This window comes from Portunus trituberculatus, chromosome 47 (genome assembly GCF_017591435.1).
Source record: "Portunus trituberculatus isolate SZX2019 chromosome 47, ASM1759143v1, whole genome shotgun sequence".
NCBI lineage: Eukaryota > Metazoa > Arthropoda > Malacostraca > Decapoda > Portunidae > Portunus > Portunus trituberculatus.
Genome location: NC_059301.1, coordinates 17,793,133 through 17,799,753, shown reverse-complemented (window position 1 = coordinate 17,799,753; position 6,621 = coordinate 17,793,133). Strand labels below are relative to the sequence as shown.

General features: G+C 39.2%; 1 protein-coding gene across 2 annotated transcripts in view; it reads right to left on the bottom strand.

The window, feature by feature from the left end:
* LOC123520810 overlaps positions 1-446 on the bottom strand; it is a 9,750-nt gene extending 9,304 nt beyond the window's left edge. Inside the window, exon 1 of one of the 2 annotated variants that reach the window (XM_045283431.1) lies at positions 373-446. The gene's annotated coding sequence lies outside the window, so the exon portion shown is untranslated. The remainder of the gene's footprint in view (positions 1-372) is intronic. The other variant, XM_045283432.1, reaches the window with a different exon arrangement.
* Positions 447-6,621: the final 6,175 nt, after the last annotated feature.

Sequence of the window (6,621 nt, the reverse complement as noted above, 5' to 3'; positions counted from 1 at the left end):
TTGAACTAAAGTCAAGCGCTTGGCTTGCGGTGGTGGAGGCAGCCAGTCACTGAGTGTAAATCCTCACGGAGCCGCGAGTAATCTCAACTACAATCTGTGTGTCAAATTTTCGTAAAGTAACCCTTCACCAGTCGTCCCCCAGTTCTTGACATCTACCGCTTGCCTCAGTAACGTGCCGCATCGGGGCAGTGCCAGCGACGCGCACAGTGAGATGTAGTTGGTATTGTGTATTTTCCCGGGTTGATGTTATTGAAGTGTACATGAATTATTCAAACCTTTCCAAGGGTACAGATCAACGAAGTGCCTTGTGTTGTGTTGCATTATGTTTGTGTTATGACGAAAAGAGTATCCAACTCAGTGACTGCCACTTACCTGTTTGATGACTCGTGGATTCACGCAGGAGTGGAGACGCAGCGCGCTAGTGCTTCCGCTACCTTAACGAAGCTCTATATACCTAGCACCATGTGATGCCAAGCGTCGCCAGCGCTGCGACCGTGTGGCCGATGACCCCTCCCTCCCTGGGAGCAGAGGAGGAAGGGAGGGGGTGCCGCTGACCTTCCCCCATCATTCTCCTCCTCCCTCCATTCCACCCCCTTTTTCTCTACTCCTCCCTCCCTCCCTCCCTCGCGGCGTCTTCCCACCCTTCTGCAACACCGTCTTGCCAGGACATACGGAATGTCCGCTCAGGAAACACGGCCCGCCACCTTGACCTGTGTTGGTGCACGCGCACGTACTGGATACCCGTCTGTGCCCCAGCTGCACCGCTACAGCCGGAAGTTATCCTGGGCTTTGCAATCTACCTTCTCCCCCCCGCCTCTCTCTCTCTCTCTCTCTCTCTCTCTCTCTCTCTCTCTCTCTCTCTCTCTGTAACATGTTATTAAGTCTCCTCAGTTGAGGCACATTTCTGCTGATCTCATGCTGCTTCCCGGCACTTTTTTTTTTTTTTTTTTGCTTCTGCTTCTTCAGGTTTTATAACGAGCTCTGACGTTAAGTCTTCGTGTACCGTGACTACTTAACCATACACGTTGTATTTCATGAATGTCTTTATTACCTGTATCTCTAAAAGTATAATAAAACTAAGTAAGCTAAAGAACCATTATTGGAGACGATATAAGTAAGTAGTTATTGATACGCTTGTTTAAGTTAATGCCTGTGGTCGCCGTTAAGATACCTTGCCTGGGGCACATCCCGTGCTGGTCTGGCCTGTTGTCACATTTCTTGTGTGGTGCCTTTTGTGGGGCTCATGCTGCCTTCCGCTGCTCAACTTGATTTTGATCGCTATTAAAGTATAGAAGTAAATTTGAAATAATTAGGTGGTCTTGGAAAAAAATGCCCGATGCTGGTAGGATTGCACGCAGATTTCTCGATTATTATCAGCCATTGTCTTCACCTTGCACACACCCAAACATTCTCTAAATTGTAAAGACAGGAATGTCAGAACTAGATTTTATTTGTTTGATCGTAACCCTCGCAATCCCGCTTGCCTTTACTCCTCAGATACTACACACTGAAGCACAGATGCACCTACAATCCACATCCGCATCTGCATCCAAGGAGCATACATGTGCACACGCACATGCTGAATTTCTGCAAGCTAACTTTTATTACAATCAGTATGTGCATTAGCATCTGTTCCTTACAAATATGAGAAAAATGCATAATAACAGATGGATAGATAGATAGATAGATGGAGAGAGAGAGAGAGAGAGAGAGAGAGAGAGAGAGAGAGAGAGAGAGAGAGAGAGAGAGAGAGAGAGAGATTTATTAATCTTGATATATACAGACAGACTACTATTATAGACATTATGATATACAATGACCATAGTCCATGGAGCATAAGGTCTTTATGGACTAATGAAATTTATATACTATGGTGGAAGACGAATACATGATTATATGTTAAGTAATTCATAACTTTAACCCAATCAAAGTAGATACATGCATAATAGTTATACCCATAATACAAAGAAATAATAATAATAATAATGAAATAATAAAATAATAAAATAATAATAATAATAATAATAATAATAATAATAATAATAATAATAATAATAATAATAATAATAATAATAATAATAATAATAATAATAATAATAATAATAATAATAATAATAATAGTAACAATAATAATAATAATAATAATAATAATAATAATAATAATAATAATAATAATAATAATAATAATAATAATAATAATAATAATAATAATAATAATAATAATAATAATAATAATAATAATAATAATAATAATAATAATAATAATAATAATAATAATAATAATAATAATAATATTAATAATAATAATAATAATAATAAACAATTACATATATTATATTAATAGTACTGACAACAATAGTAATAATAATAATAATAATAATAATAATAATAATAATAATAATAATAATAATAATAATAATAATAATAATAATAATAATAATAATAATAATAATAATAATAATAATAATAATAATAATAATAATAATGACCATTGCACAATACAAACAATTACATATTATATTAGTAGTACTGATTACAATAGGAAAAATAATACATTCAATAATTATTTCTTAACTGTTCTTTTATCAGTAATTTAAAGGAATTTAATGGTTTGTTTTTAATGGTTTCTGAAAGCTGGTTCCAGTGTTTGGTTCCTCGTGAGACAACACTACGTTGGGCATGGGAGGTTCTACAGAGGGGTATCCTTAAATTGCCTGTCTGCCTTAACTGAATATCATGAGACAAAATCTGGAAGCCTGTGTCTGCTGTGTATATATTGAGAGATCTGTATACAAATATCAAGGTCTGGAATACAATTATGTCTTGAATTTTTAGGAGTTTAAGATCCTTAAATATAGGACTGGTATGTTCGTACTTGTTGCTGTATGTCATATTACGAATTAGCCTTTTTTGAGCAAGAAATAATTTATCAATATAGGTTGTGTAAGCTCCACCCCAAACAGAACAACAATATATAAAATAAGGATAAACTAGTGAAAAATAAATTTGTTTTAAACAATAAATATCAACTAAATTACGAATTTTGTAAATTAAGCCTGAAAACTTAGAGGTTTTATTAATTACATCTACAATGTGGGATTTCCAATTTAAATTTTTATCGATAATTACTCCTAAAAATTTAGCCTCTTGAACTTCCTTGATTTTCATATCTTTTACCTTAAGGTTAATATTTTGTGGTACAGTCATGTGTGGATGAGACAACATATAATGAGTTTTGTTTATGTTAAGAGACAATTTGTTGGATTCCAGCCAGTTGACAACATGTATCAATTCATTATTCATTATATTCTGCATATCATCCAAATCCCTTCCCTGAATAAAGAAATTGGTGTCATCAGCAAAAAGTATAAATTTGAGTTTTGTAGAACAACGAACAATATCATTAATAAATATAAGAAACAAAATTGGCCCTAAAGTTGATCCCTGAGGCACACCACTATTGATATTTGTGCATGATGATGCAACATTATTAAACACAGTATATTGTTGTCGGTTACTTAAATAACTTTGAAACCATCTATGAGCTGGACCCCTAATCCCATAAACAGATAATTTTTTTTTAACAAAATAGCATGATTAATTGTATCAAATGCTTTCGATAGATCACAAAAAACAGTTAACTGGTAAAGTTTATTATCTAAAGCATTGTAAATATTTTGACAAAAATTATGAACAGCTAATTCAGTAAAATATTTTTTTCTAAAGCCATATTGATGTGCATTCAACAGTGAATTTTGTGTCAGATAATTGCTAAGTCTACTCTCAACTATTTTCTCAAATACGTTACATATACTGGATAAGATTGAAATGGGTCTGTAATTAGAAAATTCGGAGGTGTCACCTTTCTTATGAACTGGGACAACCTTTGCAATTTTTAGAAGCCTTGGGAAACAGCCATCCGAGAAAGATTGATTAATTATGAATTTTTGAAAGGGGGAAATTAAGTCACTACAAGCTTTAATTACTTTTATGTGTACATTATCATGACCAGGGGCAGTGTTTTTCAAGTTCATCACAATTGTATTAACTTCGTCACAAGTTGTCGGTCGAAAATAAAACGAAAATAATACAGAAGGTGGTATAAAATTTTCTTATGACACTGAGCTTTCTTCCAGGTTTCGGACTAGATCATTAACTACATGAGAGAGAGAGAGAGAGAGAGAGAGAGAGAGAGAGAGAGAGAGAGAGAGAGAGAGAGAGAGAGAGAGAGAGAGAGAGAGAGAGAGAGAGAGAGAGAGAGAGAGAGAGAGAGAGAGAGAGAGAGAGAGAGAGAGAGAGAGAGAGAGAGAGAGAGAGAGAGAGAGAGAGAGAGAGAGAGAGAGAGAGAGAGAGAGAGAGAGAGAGAGAGAGAGAGAGAGAGAGAGAGAGAGAGAGAGAGAGAGAGAGAGAGAGAGAGAGAGAGAGAGAGAGAGAGAGAGAGAGAGAGAGAGAGAGAGAGAGAGAGAGAGAGAGAGAGAGAGAGAGAGAGAGAGAGAGAGAGAGAGAGAGAGAGAGAGAGAGAGAGAGAGAGAGAGAGAGAGAGAGAGAGAGAGAGAGAGAGAGAGAGAGAGAGAGAGAGAGAGAGAGAGAGAGAGAGAGAGAGAGAGAGAGAGAGAGAGAGAGAGAGAGAGAGAGAGAGAGAGAGAGAGAGAGAGAGAGAGAGAGAGAGAGAGAGAGAGAGAGAGAGAGAGAGAGAGAGAGAGAGAGAGAGAGAGAGAGAGAGAGAGAGAGAGAGAGAGAGAGAGAGAGAGAGAGAGAGAGAGAGAGAGAGAGAGAGAGAGAGAGAGAGAGAGAGAGAGAGAGAGAGAGAGAGAGAGAGAGAGAGAGAGAGAGAGAGAGAGAGAGAGAGAGAGAGAGAGAGAGAGAGAGAGAGAGAGAGAGAGAGAGAGAGAGAGAGAGAGAGAGAGAGAGAGAGAGAGAGAGAGAGAGAGAGAGAGAGAGAGAGAGAGAGAGAGAGAGAGAGAGAGAGAGAGAGAGAGAGAGAGAGAGAGAGAGAGAGAGAGAGAGAGAGAGAGAGAGAGAGAGAGAGAGAGAGAGAGAGAGAGAGAGAGAGAGAGAGAGAGAGAGAGAGAGAGAGAGAGAGAGAGAGAGAGAGAGAGAGAGAGAGAGAGAGAGAGAGAGAGAGAGAGAGAGAGAGAGAGAGAGAGAGAGAGAGAGAGAGAGAGAGAGAGAGAGAGAGAGAGAGAGAGAGAGAGAGAGAGAGAGAGAGAGAGAGAGAGAGAGAGAGAGAGAGAGAGAGAGAGAGAGAGAGAGAGAGAGAGAGAGAGAGAGAGAGAGAGAGAGAGAGAGAGAGAGAGAGAGAGAGAGAGAGAGAGAGAGAGAGAGAGAGAGAGAGAGAGAGAGAGAGAGAGAGACTATCAGAGTAAATCTACCTGGAAATACGAAATCATTAGGTAATGCAGGTGGTGAGATAACAGTCGCTTGAGGGTGACGATCGGGATTATGTTTGTGAGTTTGCTGTCTCACACTACACGAGCGAGGTTACGGCATTGCTTTGCTCACCCTTCTGCTGATGAGGAAGTACTTTGCTGATTCCCCTCTTCAACAGTTTTCATTTAAGTTTTATCCTTCAAACTTGTTCTTTGATCTGGGGTTGTTAATGCTTACAGGTTTGTTTGTAGTTGTTTTTCTTCACCTTTTTTTGAAATTGTTATCATTTTTTATAGCTAAGTACAATCCAGCCTGTTAGAACAGTTACGCTTCACACCAGCAGGCAGGCTTTGCTTCGGGAAGGACAACTTTTCTCACCATTCATCCAATTTCCTATCATTAGTTTCCCTCATTTTTGTGTTTTGATTACTGGTATTTTCCATCTCTCTCTCTCTCTCTCTCTCTCTCTCTCTCTCTCTCTCTCTCTCTCTCTCTCTCAGGATGAATAACCAAATAACCAAAGCTTCTTATACATTGATTTTATAGTACAGCTGCTAACATTACCATTCTTGCTCAATGATTGGGGCACTGAACACCCAGAGCCTGGATGCAGGTGGTGGTGGAGTGCTACGGCCACCTATGTGCTGCGCAGGTGCTAAGACCAGAACAGGCATAAAAAAAAAAACTTCCCTGCCTTTCTTGAAGCTATCACACACACACACACACACACACACACACACACACACACACACACACACACACACACACACACACACACACACCGCGTAGTGTAGTGGTTAGCACGCTCGGCTCACAACCGAGAGGGTCCGGGTTCGAGTCCCGGAAAGCGGCGAGGCAAATGGGCAAGCCTTTTAATGTGTAACTTCTGTTCACCTAGCAGTAAATAGGTACGGGATATAACTCGAGGGGTTGTGGCCTCGCCTTCCCGATGTGTGGAGTGTATTGTGGTCTCAATCCTACCCGAAGATCGGTTTATGAGCTATGACCTCGCTCCGTAATGGGGATGACTGGCTGGGTGACCTGCAGGCGACCGAGGTGAATGACACACACGTGGTGGGGAAGAAAGAAAGATTAACTGAAGGGAAGATACACGAGGAAGACGAAAGTAATAGTACAAAGTGAATGCTAAGAACGTCCACATCATATCGCGCTGAGGGTCGAGGGTCTGTGGCAGTGGGGGCACAGCGGCACTCTTGTAGGATCAGACAGAAGCCTATAATCAATATCAAG